We start from the raw sequence: 17,311 nt of genomic DNA, 5'->3' as shown, positions 1-17,311 counted from the left end.
GAAGAAGAAGAAGCAACTCCAAATGAACAATCAACGCGCTCGCGTCATATAACCTTTACCTGTACCTACAACTGGTGTTCCAGTAATCTGTGTGCCACAGGGGACTCAGCAATCTCATTTCCAAAGGTATCAAGACTAGCAAAGCTTAATGGGTGAGGCATGGTTAAGTGGTGAGGTTGCAGCAGCGGCTAAGCATATATTTGGTGGCTAAACTTATGAGTACCAAAAATAAGAGGGGGAAGATCTATGCCTAGCGGACGTGAACTACTGATGATCAAAAGAATGATCCTGAACACCTACCTACGTCAGACATAACCCCACCGTGTCCTCGATCGGAGAAGGAACTCACGAAAGAGACAATCACGGTTACGCACACAGTTGGCATATTTTAATTAAGTTAACTTCAAGTTATCTAGAACCAGTGTTAAACAAAGTTTCCACGTTGCCACATAACCGCGGGCACGGCTTTCCGTAAAGGTTTAACCCTGCAGGGGTGCTCCAACTAGGCCATCAAAAATTACCACAAGCCGCATAGAAATCCTCAATCACGAAGCTCGCGATCTTGTCGGATTCCCTAGTGGAAAACCTCAAATCTGAGATTACCCAAAGCATCACCGGAATCCCGATGCACAAGATATTTCGTCAAAGGTAAAACTAATCCAGCAAGGCCGCCCGATGTGTCGCGATCTCGATAGGATCAGCGTATCTCGTTCTCAGGACACGACGGATGGGTCACACTAGGAGATACCAAACCTCGGGTTACCCCGCGATGGCCCTGTAGTCTGCCAATTTGGACCAACACTCATGATGAGCACTGGCCCGGGGGTTGATTAAATTATCCTCGGGGTCTGGAAAGTTCCTATGCAATTTTATTAGGAGATTAGGCAAATGTAGTACCAAAGTTGGGCCTTGCCAGACCAGCTTTAATCTAAAACGAATTATCAAGGGGGTCCCCATAACAACCCCGATCGTGTTAGGAGTGCTCAATTATGGAACATAACACCGGTAGCCGGAAACTAAGGCGGCAAAGGTGGAACAAGACACCAGGCTAGAAAGGCCGAGCCTTCCACCTTTTACCAAGTATATAGGTGCATTAAATTAAATAGCATTTAATATGGTGATATAACAAGGAACCCATGCTTTCACATGGAAGCAAAGCACCTTCAACTAGCAATGCTAACACAGGGTTAAGCAAGCAGTAACATAGCCAATCAGTGGTTTGCTAGGTTGAACAGGTTGAAGGTTTCATGGCATCGTTGAGAGGCTGATATTTAACATGTGGTAGGCAACGAGAGTTAATCGAGAGAAGCGATAAAACTAGCATGGCAATGATAGTAATGGTATTTGGGGAAATGGTCATCTTGCCTGAGATCCCGCTTGGAACAAGAATGCCTCCGTGAAGCAGACGAACCGACGTAGTCGAATGGGTCCTCACAATCTGGCACGCTGCGGAACTCTATTGAGACGAAGAAAACCGAACACAAATCAACACACGGAATTCAACACACGATGCACAACACATATGATGCATGGGCAGCTGAACACATGCAAGTCACGACATGGCAAATCACACAAACAAACACTACACATTAAGTGAAGTTCAATATGCAACGAGTTGCATATTGATGAAACTCCACGTTTATTTATTTAGTTCTATCCCGATTAGGTACACGGCAATATTAAATGTGGTTAAACATGACAAGAGGTTAAACGTAATTAAACTACCTATCTAGGCATTTTAAATGAGGTCGGAAATGACATATAGCACCTCTGAAATGACCTCACATGTTAATTTACAATTCTGTCCAGATCTGAACTAACACATTTAATTGGTTGTTAAACAGCAAAAAAATAGGTCCACGTGATTCTTCGCGTCGAGACAAGCAATTTACACATAGAGAACTACACCAACGGAGCTACGGTTCAAAAGATACAAGCACCGCAAGATATGATGGCATGAATGCAATATGGGTGCAACGACGGTCACGAGCACTTCAAAACATACAACCAACAAGATAAAATGGAACTACACGAGATTCTAAGAAAGTTTCATGTAGGACACGATCAAAACGAAGCTACGGATCAAAAGATACGAGCAAAACAAGAAATCACTACAATCTGCCAAAATCAGCCACATAGCATCTTCTACACCCCACAACTACGAGCTACACAACTCCGATATGCTCAAGCAAGACATGGCCCGAAATATGGCAAGAAGCACTACAACAAACAACTAACAACAACTAGCATGGCATCATGGATCACTAGGAAAAGAAGTCACAAAATGGCATCTCACACACTATTTCAGACTTAGTGAAAATTACACCTCATGAAAGTGCAGTTTTCGATCTGAAGCCATATTGACAGCAGAAAAACCTATAGCTACAGGACTCCAAATGGCCTGAAAATTCACAGCATACTATAGAAACACAAGGGCTACAACTAAATCCATTGCACCAACCTCAAAAGAGCTACAGATCACAAGATAGAAGCAAAACAAAACATCAACAAAATATAACAGATTGCAGACTTAGAAATATTTCAGCACCTCCAAATCAGCACTATTTCTAGCAACTTGAGAGCAAGCAAACCACACCTTAACATGCATTTCTATTGCAACCAAAAATACCAGGGGCTAGAGTAAACATCCAAGAACAACTCTCTAGTTGACAACTTAATCAAACGAAGCACGGAATAAAACCTACGAAAAAGACAAGAGGGCAACATAGCAAAATATCGCGCGAACTAACTTGCTCAAAAGCTAAAACTAATTGCACAGAAAAATCCAATGGATTTTTCTACCCCGAAAACATATAAAACATGTGGGGTTGCAACACAAAAATATTGCCACACAAAAATGCGAGATAAAGACCTAAACACGGAAAATAATCTAGCGGCAAATCCCTATGCACAAAAATATCAATGTCTACTCTAAAATACATGGAAAAGGGGTCCCTAGAGCATGGACATTTTATCTACGGCATACGAGCAATCCGGTCTCGAGCGAAAAATAAATACATGCGTCTATCCTATCTGGACAATACATAAACCTAGGCATACGACACGCTAAAACACGTCAAACAAATATGCAAGTTGTGGAATCACATTTTACGCGAGAAACTACACGAAATCCATATGCTACCCGCTTCAATCCGACTTACGGAATAAAAGATACGTACGATCGAATATATGTCTATTTTTCTGAATAATAATATAATCTCTGGAAATCCTAAGCTAAATGGGCCTAACAGACGCAATCTAACAAAAAAATGCACAGGTGGGGGAGGATCACACCTCGCTCTTGGGTCGGCCTGGCTGGGAGGGAGCGGGAGGTCTCAGCCTGGCTCGGGGCCAGCTGGGCTAGGCGGCAGCTGGGCCGCGGGAGGGAGGCGGCGCGCTGGAGCTGAGCCTCTTGGGCGCTGGGAGGCCCAGGACAGGGCCAAGCGCTGGCGATCGGGCGTCACCTCGTCGTTCTCCCCGATCCAGAGGAGACGGCAGCGCTAGAACCTGCTGCGGCGGCCGGCGACAGGGCTTTCGGCGAGGGGGGAGCCGCCACGGGAGCGCACAGAGGCAGGGCTGGCCAGAGGGGGCCGGATCCGGGGGTTGCCGGCCCGGATCTGGCGACGGGAGCTGGCGGCGGCATAGCTCCGGGCTGCGGGCGACCTCCGGCGATGGGGAGGCGACGCTGGGACTCTCCGGCGAGCTGGGGCACAAGGCGGCGGCGGAGGAGCGTCATGGTGGCGGCCGGCGGCGCCGGCGGCGGGGCACGACAGCTCGGGGCTGCTGCCTCGGGCTCGGGTGCCATGGATGGGAGCTCGGGAGCTCGAGGCAAAACGGGTGGCGGCCGGATGGGCTTCGGGCGGGCCGCGCGCGGGCTCGGGCGGGCCGAGCGGCTGGAGGAGGAGAGAGAGGGTGCGGGAGTCTAGGGTTTCGGGGGTTGGTGGCGCAGATCCCGAGGCAGAGGAGGGGGCTGTTTAAAAATAAGCACGGGGTCTATTTATAGGCAAAGGGGGGGCAAGGTTAACCGGAATCGCGTTCCGGATCCAACGTGCGGTCGGAATCGGACGATTCCGCACGCGGGAACGGGTGAGTGGCTGTGAAGAGTAGTTTACCGAAGACGAGAGGGAAAACGGGCGGCGCGGCAATGAGTTTTAAAACACCGACAAACGTCCGATGAATAACCGAAGACGGTGCCGCTACGGTCGATCGTTCGGGTACCAGACGAACTCTGATCGCGACAAAACTTGACAGGCGGCCTAACTACAACTAATAAAGACCGCGCGTCAAATCTCAACCCGATCAGAGGAAGTTTTCAACACACTTTTAAAACAAGGTTTGACGATGCCGCGGGCGCGTGTGAGTGCGGTCAGACTCGGAACGAACAACGACGATAACCGGCAACTAACAACGGATGCAACTTTTGAAAACTGGCGGCAACAGGGTGCCAATGCAATGCTGATGATGCGCATGATGCGATGATGATGCGACAAAATAAAATAGACACGCGACGAAAACGGAATAAAGGGGGGAATCTTCTGGAACGTCGGTGTCGGGCTGTCACAAAAGATTCTGACCATTGCTGCGCCGCGCGCCAGCTGTCCCTAACCTTATCCACATAATAGTTATATCATTGGGGAATTTATGTCAGTTCATGTCGGGATTGCTCCCCGGCTATATATATCCGCCCCCATAACCACTAGTTGCTTGGCTGCTCCGGAGAGAAACTAACACTTATCATTTGAGAGCAACACATTCCTCGAAGACTTTAGGACTAATTCATCAGCAAGGAAAAAACCAAAACACCCAAACCAAAACCCTGAAACCCCAAAGTGATTGAGCATCACTAAAGAGGTTGTTTATGTGTGGAACCGACACTTGTTACCTTTGAGGATTGTGCATCGTCCAGACGGTTAGGCATCATGGCCTAGAGCATCCAGTAGTGAAATGAGGATCGCCAGGTGACCAAGTTTTTGAGGGTTTGGAAGTTTACCGTGAAGACTTACCACGAGTGTTGGGCGAGGACTGTGTGTCCTTAGCTGAAGGAGAATATGGTAAGGACTGTGTGTCCTAGCACTGCATGTCCTTTAGTTTAAATACCAACCGCTCCAAACCAGACGTACGAGTGTCACAACAGTTGGAAGTGGGTCATCAAACCATTGTCTGCATCGAGCACCTGGTTCTAATTCCTCAACCCTTTCATTTCCTCATTTATACGTTGATGAATTTGATATTTACTATTTAAAGAATTTGACTTAAGACTTTCACAATTTCCTCATGTCAAATTCTTCGCCTTACTTATTCTCCACCTGCATATCCTGAACACGCCACTTGTGCAATCCGACTATTTCATTTCACTCTTATGACTATGCTATCACTATTTTGACCGCTTTCGTGAGTACTTATTCCACTGAACGTAGTTCGTGACTGAGGGATTTCCTCACAAGGAATTTTTTCAGTGACGAATTCATAAAAACAGTTATTCACACCCCTCTAGTCAATATAACGCACTTTCAATGCTGTTGATGTGAAGAGATTGAAGCAAGTTGTCTCTCAAGCGTAGAATAACATTTGTGACCATCTAAGCAAAGGTGAGTATGGCACAGTGAGTGCTTTGGGCTCTGCTAAGAAAATTTGGGAAAACTATCCAAGATCAATGAGGGAGTGTCCACTCAACGTGACCCTCGAGTTGATGTTCTTCGCAATCTCTTCAACCGCTTCTAGAGACTTGATAATGAAAGCTGCCAAGAAACCTTCGGTTGCCTCACTCATATTTCCAATGAGCTACAAGCTCTTGGAGCCAGATACATCACTGAACATGAGGTTGTGAAGAAACTGCTCAGATCTCTTGATTCTTCATTCGATACACTCGTTCTCATGATTCAAGAACGAAGAGACTATAAGGCACTAGATCCCGTTGATATTCTTGAGACACTCAATACTCATGAATTCCAACAAGCTGAGAAAAGAGACCTTTATGGATCAAGCTATGGAAGACCTCTTGTGATGAAGGCAAAGGTTGTTTCCTCATCTGAATACGAAGACTCTGATTGCAGCCTTGGTCATCATGAAGAACTTGGTCAGGAACTTGCTATGCTCGTGAGGAAATTCCAGAAGTTCTCAAGATGAGGTTTTATCGAAAAGTCTTTAAGAAGAGATATGAGGAAACCAGAATCCTCTTCTGAGGACTACAAGAAGAGAACCTGTCATAAATGTAAGAAATCTGGTCACTATATTGCTGATTGTCCTCAGTGTGTGAAGGAATCGAAGAAGAAGAAATACAAGGGTGACAGTTCTGATGACTCGAAGAAAAAGAATAAATGTTCAAAGTCCTCATCCTCAAATTCCTCATCGCACAAGAAGAACAGCTTAAGAAAGGCTCGGGCTCTTATCGTCAAGGAAATGGATTCCGAGTAAGAATCTAAAGATTGTGATGAAGATGAAGGGTCTGAAGTGGAGTCACAATCTGGTGTGACAAGCCTAACCCTTGCTACTACATTCGTCAGCAAGTCCATCTTCGACCTCGAAGAAAATGACAACGTCAACAAGACTGACAGCTCTCATGACAACTTTGCTCCCACCTATTGCTTCATGGCAAAAGGTTCCAAGGTACCCAACCACTCTTCCTCTTATGCCTCTAGTGACTATGAACCTAATGACTATCAAAAACCCAGTTACTAAAAACTTGCTAATATTGCCTCTAAGCAACAAACTGTTATTGAAAAGCTTCAGAAACTGCTAGACAAAAGCGATGACCTGTTGAATGAGGAAATGGATCAGACTCAAATCTTGATTGATGATGTCAAAAGTCTTCAGTCTAGGTTTGATTGTATTGAGGGAAGTCATGTCACCCTCTTGGCTGATCATGAGAAGCTTTCTTAAGAATTTCTTCAAAGAAAGAAAGATCTTGGGAAGCTAAGGGTGTCTCATGATGATTTTCGAATTCAAAATGATTCTTTACTTGCTCAATAGATCAGTACCGCTCACGAAGAATTCATTCCACCATGCTTGAAATGCATTGAACGCGAATCTACTAATTCTTCACCTCAAACTTCAAATGCTTCTATTACTACAAATTCTTCAACTGGATACGTGGTTACAAATTCCTCACTTGAGGAAACCACAATCGTCACTCACAAAAATGCAGGGTTTAAGTTATTGTATGTGACATGCATTTACAAAAGCCTTAAAGGGCATCAAACCCCTTGCGATGTGCTCAAAAAGCAAATTCTGAATAGAAACCCTACGAAAGAGGGTGTTGCATTTGGGAGGAAATTGTTGATGGGTCATATTACAAACCTGAGGAGTATCCCGAAACCTTATGGGTTGCTGCAAAAGGACCTCATGTTGATCCATCTACTCTATGAGGCTTTGAATGTGAAACTTCATATTCGTGTGATGAGTCACATGACTCAAACTATAAACTATTCAAAAATCAGCATGGTGAAGTATTTGCTAGATATGTTGGAACTAACTGCAGGAACGGACTACCCTTGAGGAAAATTTAGGTTCCCAAAATTCGCTTGGAAAGTCTTCACGTGAATGCCCTCACGGCACAACGAGTGAAGAACAATAACACCACATCAAAATTCCTCAAGTGGACCAAAGTCTTCACGAGGATCATATTCCTCATATGGTCAAAATTCTGCTTGTACTCGCACTAATGCTTCTGATATGCACGGAAACTACAAGGGACATGAATATGTGCACTATTCCTCAAATCACTATGTTCATAAGTCCTCGAAGAATTTCTCTGCTTATTCATTTGAGTAATCTAACCCTCCTCCTGTGAAACGAAGTGCATTAGCTTCAATGCCTCAATTTTCTTAAGGTGCTCGGAGGATGATGGAAACTTTGCCACCCCTTCAGATGTGGGTGATAAAGAAATTGAACTAATCACTTGTGCATGTGAGGTCTCCAAATGAAAGTCATCATCTAAAGAATTTTCTGGAGACCTAAGGAAATGCTTGAAAGGACGCAATTTAATCATGATGAAATGATTATCATTTCACACATCCTCATTATGTCTTAATTCTACTTTATGTGATTAAATTGAAGTCTGATGAATTTGATATCTTATTCTTCACTCTGAAGCATATGAGATGGTAAGCACTACTAATTCATATGTAGGATGACAAACCCAAAACCATAGAGTGGGTTCTTGACAGTGCATGTACAAATGACATGACTGGTGACAAAAGCTTACTGATGAATATCCCACTGACTCTATCACCATTGAAGCCTATCACCTACGTAGACGAAGGTAAAAGCAAGGTATGGGGACTTGGTAAGGTGGCTATTTCTAAGAACCGACACATGGACAAAGTCATGCTTGTCGAATACATTGGCTTTAAGCTCATGTCAGTCTCAATGCTTTGTGATCTTGATATGATTGTCATCTTTGGCAAATATCGATGCGTAGTCATCATGGAATATGACAAATCTAAAGTATTCAAAGGCTTTAGGAGAGGAGACCTGTACATTGTTGATTTCTCTACAGGTCCACAGCCGGCCATGTGCTCACTTGCAAAAGCCTTAGATGGCTGGCTATGGAATCGACAACTTGGTCATGCAGGCATGAGGAATCTGCACACACTAGCGAAGAAGAAGCATTCCATTGGCATTGAAAGTGTCAAATTCCTCAAGGATCATCTCTACGGGGCTTGCTAGTGTGGAAAGATGACCAGATCCAAACACCCCTCGAAGACTATCATGACAACCACTCGTTCTTTTGAATTGCTTCACAATGGCATCTTTGGACCTACTCATTATGCCACTCTAACCAATGCAACATCACTATATGGCTTTGTTATCATTGAAGACTATTCTTGTTATACTTGGGTGCATATTATCCTTTACAAAACTAAAGTGCAGGAAGTCTTCAAACGATTTTCCTCAAGGACCTCGACGAACTTCGATGTCAAGATCAAGCACATCCGAAGTGACAATGGGACAGAGGTCAAGAACACTGGTCTTGATGACTATCTTGATGAACTTGGGATTACTCATGAATTGTGTGCCCCTTATACTCCTCAACAAAATGGCGCCATGGAGCGCAAGAACAAGACTCTGGTTGAGATGGCATGGAGTATACTTAAAGAATATCAGACTCCTAGTCGCTTCTGTCCTGAGGCAAACAACACTGCATGACACATCATGAACATGGTATATCTTCACAAATTCCACAAGAAGACTTCATATGAACTTCTCACTAGCAAGAAACCCAATGTAAGGTATTTCAAACTCTTCGGTGCAAGATGCAGGATTAGAGATCCACACCACAGTTAAAAGTTTGAACCACAAGCACATGAGGGTTTTATGCTTGGTTATGGAAAGGACTCGCACACCTACAGAGTCTTCAACAACTACCACAACAAGGTTGTTGAAACTGTTGACGTGCGGTTCGATGAAATTAATGGCTCACAAAGAGAGCACTTGCCTCTTGTGCTAGATGAAATGCCTCCTCGCGAAGCTATTAAGCTCAAGGCTACTGAATATATCATTCCTACTGAAGAAAAACCACCTACTGAAGAAGTCGTCCCAAACAACAAAGAAATTCTGGCTGGTGCACCTGAGAAAATTGCTCCAGATGGACTTCCTCAACTCGGTCAAATTCTTCAACCCGCGCATCCAAGGACTGCAAATGAAATGCAAATTGAAAAAATTCCTCGATGACATCAATGCACCAGGTCCCCTCACTAGCTTAAAAGCTTCACATTTGATTAACTTTCATGGGCATTCTTCCTTCGTGTCTATCACAGAACCCTCAAAACTTGATGAAGCCTTCATGGAACCAGAGTGGATTCAAGGTATGCAAGAATAACTTCATCAATTCTAGCTTAACAACGTGTGGGCACTCGTTAAGCGACCTGATCCTTAGAAGCACAATGTCATCGGTACCAAGTGGATCTACCATAACAAGCAAGACGACATTGGTCAGGTTGTGAGGAACAAGGCACGACTTGTAGCCCAAGGCTACATAAAGGTTGAGGAAATTGACGTTGATAACACTTTTGCACATGTTGCTAGACTTGAAGCTATTCTTATATTGCTTGCTTATGCTAACTATCACAATATCACATTGTATAAAATGGATGTAAAAAGTGCATTCCTCAATGGTAAGCTTGAGGAGAAGTATATGTTGCTCAACCCCCAGTTTTTGAAGACCCAAAGCATCCTGAGAAAGTCTTCAGACTCAACAAGGCTCTCTATGGCCTCAAGCAAGCCCCTCGGGCGTGGTATGACACATTGAAGGAATTCCTAGTGAAGAAAGGCTTCAAACCCGGTTCACTCAACCCAAGTGTCGGTGTCAAAACCGGCAGACCTCGGGTAGGGGATCCCCAACTGTGGACCTTAAATCGATGGCTTGCAGGAGCGAGGGGGATACAATGTTTACCCAAGTTAGGGCCCTCTTGAGTAGGTAAAACCCTACGTACTGCTTGATTATATTGATGTGGATGATGATTATGGAGTCTACCTCGAGATCATGTATACTAAACCCTAGGTGGAATAATGCCCCTACATGGATGAGGAGCCTGAGATTATATAGTCACCGGGAGGGCCTAGGGTTACATGGAATTGACCAAGTCTACTTTCTTGGTTGCAACGCCAGACTTCGGGGTTCTCATTTCTTGAATATGAGACAATCGCGCAGCCGAGCCCATGATAGGCACAACCCATCAGGCCGACCTTTTAGTAGTAAGCTGACTAATTGCGGACCCCTTAATCCCGGATTCCCTCAGTAGCCCACAAAATAAGCTTCAAGGCCGATGTGGAGTGTAGGGGAACGCGATAGAAAACAAAAAATTCAGACCTACGCACCAGCCGAGGACCACTATGAAGATGCATACAGGGTTTGATCTGATTGTTACCGACTCATAGCACAACGGAATTAGAGTCGATATAGATCATTGGTGCAGATCCCTGCAGCTAGGATTTACAACCTCCCAACCACGAGGATGTTTTCCCTCGTCTACCCCTCGGACAGCCCTTCGGGAAGCGGTCGAACGGTCACTCGGACGGTGTCACGGACAGCCCTTTGGGAGAACCACCAAAACTTGGACGGTCACTCGTACAGCCCTTCGGGAGGACACACAAACAACCTCTTGGGAAAAAGATCGACCCTACGACCTCTCTACGGGGTGGCACACAAACGGTGTCACCTATCCGTTAGGGCTTCACCATCCAAAACTAGTTCCCACCGGAACCCAGACAACCTTTTGGCTCGACGAAACTATTTCGTGGGAGGGAGAGAAGAAAGCCAAATCATACATGGCATTTGTGAGAGAGTTAGAGTGAGTGTAGAGAGCTTATGTCCACCTCTATTTATAGTGGGAGGCAAGGGGAAAAGACAAAAATAGCCTCCCCATGACATCACCCAATACAATAAAGTACAAGTGACATAATAATGACATCACTTAATACATTAAGGTACATGTGTCATCATCATGACATCACCCACTTCGTTTAAGGTTCATGTGTCACCATGACATCACCTTACTACTTTAAGGTACATGTGTCATCACCATGACATCACCCACTACATTAAGGTACATGTTACATAGTTATGACATAACCTTACTACTTTAAGGTACATGTGTCATCATGATGACATCACCCACTACATTAAGGTATGAGTGACATAATTATGACATACCCTTACTACTTTGAGGTACATGTGTCATTACCATGAAATCGCCCACTACATTAAGGTACAAGTGACAAATTATGATACCGCCTTACTACTTTAAGGTACATGTGTCATCACCATGACATCACTCACTACATTAAGGTACGGGTGACATAATTATGACACCGCCTTACTACTTTAAGGTACATGTGTCATTACCATGACATCACCCACTACATTAAGGTGTGAGTGACAAAATTATGACATCACCTTACTAATTTAAGGTACATGTGTCATCACCATGACATCATGCACTATTTATGACTACTTTTCACTGTCTCCGAAACTTATTCTGGTTTTCTCTCCGAAACTTTTCTGTTGTCTCTAAAACTTTTCACATGACTTTTTCTCAGACTCCCTGTCTAGTATTCATCACATAGATGACCCTTAAGCGTGTAACCCTATAGGTTCGGTGAAGTATAGACATGACCGGAACACTTTCCGATCAATGATCAACATCGGAGTCGTGGACACCCATATTGACCCCTATACCCACACGAATAAATATTCAAGTGAAACTCGAGTTGTCGTGTGGTATTCTATTGCTTCGTGATATGTTACAAACACCCAAGGTGAGATTTATCGGCATCCCCGTGGATAAACCACTTGTCCACTATGTCAGTTTCCTCATTTTCGGTTTTGTTCTCTTTTCTTGTTCCCGCCTTTCGGCATCCCTGTGATCAAATCACATTGTGTCTGCCAGACGATGTTGGATACCGTAACACCGAGGGCCCAAAAAATATCTCTCCAACCCCGGAGGAGCAAGTCCCAATCTTGAGCTATCAAGTTCCTTGTCATACTTTTCCATTAACCCTTAAGCCGCCGTAATAGCCACCCTTTTATGGATGATGTTTAACAAACCCCAAAGTTCATGGAGCAAGCATGAAGAAACTCGATACTCTCATGGTCTAAGGAAATATGCAAACATTAACTTTATTGGTGTTTTTACCATTAACTTGTGACAAATGTATCTCATAGCGTAACATCAATTGGGTCGATTCGACACAACTGTTCTACTAAATTTTGCCCTCAAAGTTGTCGGAATAGTCATGCCCATGATTAGGAAAACAGAAGCATCATACAACACTTGAGCTAGTCTTAAAGGCCAGACTAGGAATACATTTTACCATTTATTATTCCACATGTGCATATGAGTCTTCTTCCGAGCCTCGTGGTTATCGTCGACTTGAGACCCATAACAGTTATAGCATGGAACATAAACATAATTATGATCTTGGAGATAAACAATAACGTTTATTATTGCCTCTTGAGAATATCTTGTACATGCAGGGTCTTTGTATGCTTACGCCCAAAGTGTTCGGCTTGTAAGGTGAGTTCCTTCATCTCCTCTGAGCAAGAAATGATGGACGTGGTCTTCGCCCGACTGACAATTACTGAAGCGTCACGGGGCCCACAACTTTTAATTTTGCACAAAGATTACCAATATTTCTCGATTCTCGCATGCTTTTGTAGAGGAAAACACTTCTAACAATCCTTGATGGAACCGTTCCCTATAGCAAGCAGGGTAGCGCACTTTATAAACATATCAAAATCCTCCTTGAGGCCCCATCGCATCTCAGCCTCGCCAAGAAACCCTAGAGCTGTTATCACTCCTTGAATCATGGCTGGTTCTTCTGTGCCCCCCCTCGACCCCCTTCCAGGGGACTGGGCTAGCTGCTCTATCTCTCTCCTCCGCCTGCGTGAGCTCGAAACACAAGGATATCTCCCCCAATCAAATCTCGCACGCACTCGCGCTGGTCTGACCTCCATTGACGGAAAGGCCTTTGCAGAAAACTTCCCTTCCCTGCGCAGGGGAGAGCGGGTTTGCCTCGTTCCCTTCTTGCTGCGAGGGGTGGGATTCCCCATTGACCCCTTCTTAAGGGGTTTATTCAAATTTTACGGGTTGCAGCTCGATAATCTCACTCCCGGTTCCATCCTCCATATCTCCGGTTTCGTGGCCTTATGCGAGATGTTTTTGGGTTGCGAACCCCACTTTGATATCCGGAGAAGGTATTTCCGCGTCATTTCCTCGAACCTGAGCAACAACAATAGAGGAAGTGGGCAGAGCCAAAGTGTGGCATATAGCCGCCGCAGGATACCTGCGAAGAAAGAACTGGACGAGTGGCCCTCGGAGTGGTTTATATCGAGGACGTTCCCCTATTCTGTCCGGTTCAGAGGGGCCTTCCCGAATAATCCATGGATCCTTTGAAGAAGCGAATGAGCTGGAGGCCGAAGAGTCTCTCCCAAGAGGAGAGTTCCGAAGTACAACGTCTATCCGCGAAGGTCAAGGTGCTCCTCATTGTCGATTGCCAACATTGATGTAAGGGCCGCAATGATTACCCGGTGCATGTAGCCGCTCCAACAACGTACACATCCCTTTTGATGTTACAGTGGGACGAGCGATTCCACACGATCCAGAAGGCAAGAACCGAAAGACCAGAAAGCCTTAGTGGCCATCCTAGCCGATCTCTTCAAAGGGGAGAAAGAGGAATTTACCCGCCTCATCACCAAGGACGTCCATTCGGCATACAACCCTGTTGAATACGTAAGTGTGCTAATTGTCAAAGTTTCGGGCATTCATGCCCTTTATTGTTTGATTTATAATTTCTACCCTTTCCTTGCAGCCCTAGAAGCCATGGATCGAGATGGTAAAATGTCCCGCGCCTCAGCCCGATGACTATGCCCGTGATGACGATGCTCAGTTTCATGAAGACCCAGAGCTTTCGATCATTTTCGAGGATGAGGTCTTGTACCAGGATGGAGTTGATGAACAGAGGGTAGCCCTTGTAGCAAACAACCCTAGTTCCCTTCCATATTCGAGGAGTAAGAGAAAATCAACGACCCAACAAGGGCCCGCTCCTAGGGGTCGTCAGAGTGCTCGCCGGACCACTCCCCGGACAAAACCGACCGGGGTTCTGTCATACGAGGACATGATTCTCGAACAAAAGGTGGCGGGAGAAAACTCATATACTCCCCCTTCGGAAAAAAGGTATACGAACTGACTTATCTTCCTTATGATGATATCTGTCCTTCTAAACTTTCATGACCCTCGACCGACCAATGTAGGAGATGTGCGCAACCCTCCCCGCCCGAGGACGGAGTCGACGTATTGGGTAGCCAACCAAACCCTAGAGCGTCAGTAGACGCCGAACACAGGACCACTCCTAGAGTGTTCGGACAGACTGTCGGCAACCAACTCCGAATACGAGAGCACAACGAATCACTGGTAGCGGAACGAGGCACTACGTCATCCTATATTTTCCGAACAAGATTTAATGCTCTTAATTCAGCCAATGCATACAACAGAGCCTCGTGAACCGGCCTTCAAGAAGTGGTTGGGCAAGTGTCTACCCACCTGCAGGTAAGTGATATGTCCCAAACGTATCTATAATTTCTGCTTGTTCAATGATCTTTTGGGTGACAATGCTATATGTTTTGCTACACTTTTATATCATTTTACACATATTTTGACTAACCTACTAACTCAGTGCACCCAGTGCTAGTTTATGTCTGCTAATGTCTATTTCGCACGGGCTTTTACCCAATTTTCCAAAGCCCAAAAAAATCCAGAAAAAGTATATAAAAATCAGCGAAACAGAAGCTTCCGGATCACCGAAGATGGGCCAGAGGGGGGGCAAGGGCCTCCCACGCGACCTGCTGGCGCGGCCAGGACCTAGGCCGCACGAGGAGGCCGCCTGGGTAGGTCCCACCTCCTCCGGTGCCCTCATCTGGCCTATATTTAGAGTCCCGAGAGGAAACCCTTACACAACTTCCAGAATCGCGAATTTCTCCATCGTTCTGCCGCCACAGCACTTCCGAGATCGGGAGCGTCAGGAGACCTCTTCCCGGCCACCTGCCGGAGGGAGGATTGACTTCTGGGAGCTTCTCCACCGCCACGGACGCCTCCCGGACGTGCCATGAGTAGTCCTCGTTGGACCATGAGTCCATGATTAGTAGCTACGTGATGTCTTCTCTCCAATCTCGTGCTTCAATGGTTAGTCCTTGTGAGTTACCCTACATGATCAAGGCATCTATGTAATTCTCTTGCTATTGCTATGCTCGACTTGTTGTGATCCGATGGATTATGAGATTATGTTCAGATTGTTATGAGTTATATATTTGATTATCCTTTTATATTATGTTCCTTAGTGATTCATGCATGTTCTCCGTTGCTATTTATTGTTTTGGCCGAGTAGTAGATTGTAACTCCAAGAGGGAGCGTTATGCATGATTGTGGGTTCATGCCCCTCGATGTCTAGCTTGAGTGACAGAAACATGAGACTAGGGGATTTGCTGTTGCCACCTGGGAGAAAACAACGGTGCTTGTGACCACGGTTGCAAGGATTGTTTACCTTACACATAGTTCATTAATGCAGTTGTCTGTTGCTTTGAGTTTACACTTTGGGTGGTGCTCGCAACTTAATACCGACGAGATATTCTAGATAGATATCTCAAGGTGGATGATTAGTAAGTAGATGCTGATGAATAAACGGTCTACTTGTCTTGGCGTACTGCCCATTACAATTGATCCTCTAACTATCAAGTAGCATAATTAGCATTGCGGTGCGTTCATTATTCTGTCAATTGCCCAACTGTGATTTCTTTACCCAAACATAGTTGTTTATCGTCTTTTGGGAGAGAGACGTCAATAGTGAACATCATATGACTCCGGTCCATATCACCATCATTGTTTACACTTTCACCATTTACCGCTTTCATTTACTTTTCCATTGCAATCACTATTACCTTCCCGCTTGTGTTTTGATCCTTTGCAAATTACAAGGCCGAAGATATTGACAACCTCTCTGTACTCATTGGGAGCAAAGTTATTTGTGTGTGTGCAGGTCCACGTCTTCTGCTAGCGCCATGGTGGAAGACAACTACTTGTTGATCCTAGGAGTCCTCCTGGTTCGATATACCTTACAGTTCCCGTGTGAGGGAAAACTTGCTGCTGACTACATCCAAAGTTGTCAGAATCGCGATTCTGAATCGGATCGGAGCTCTGTTGCTAGGATCGTGAATCGTAGAATCTTAACTATTAGGATCGTAGAAACTTAGATTCTATGAACAAAATCATAGAATCGGAGGGGCTAGTTTGGATTGTAAGATCGTAAGATTCTAAGACTTGAGTCACGATTCTGACAACTTTGACTACATCTCAACCTTCCACTTGGGGTAACCAATGAGGCACGAGAAGTATATACATCATCTCGTCATCAAGCAAAGTTTCCTCGCGTCGTTCCTGGGGACTCCAATCTTCAAGATAGGGGAGTTGCACACTATCTTTTACCTTTGCTTTTTAGTCTTGTTAGTTTGCTTTCTAGTTTTTGCTTTAGAGTCTTGTACCAAAAACCACAAAAAATTAGTTGCTTTGTTCTTGCTTGATGCCGCTGGCATGGGTTCCATTGAGAACACCAAGTTGTGTGACTTCACTAGTCACAACAACAATGACTTTATCTGCACTCCTATTGCTGCTCCCGCCGCTAGAGCCACGTCCTATGAGATTAAATGCACGTCTTGTCCATGTCAGCAATGTGCTGGTGAAGACACGTGTCCAGGTGTTTTGACACCTGGACGCCGCGCTAGCGCATGCGGAATGCACTACAACTTAGGGGGGCGGTGGCA

Source organism: Hordeum vulgare, chromosome 3H, assembly GCF_904849725.1.
Source record: "Hordeum vulgare subsp. vulgare chromosome 3H, MorexV3_pseudomolecules_assembly, whole genome shotgun sequence".
Classification (NCBI taxonomy): Eukaryota; Viridiplantae; Streptophyta; class Magnoliopsida; order Poales; family Poaceae; genus Hordeum; species Hordeum vulgare.
This window is presented reverse-complemented; position numbering follows the sequence as displayed.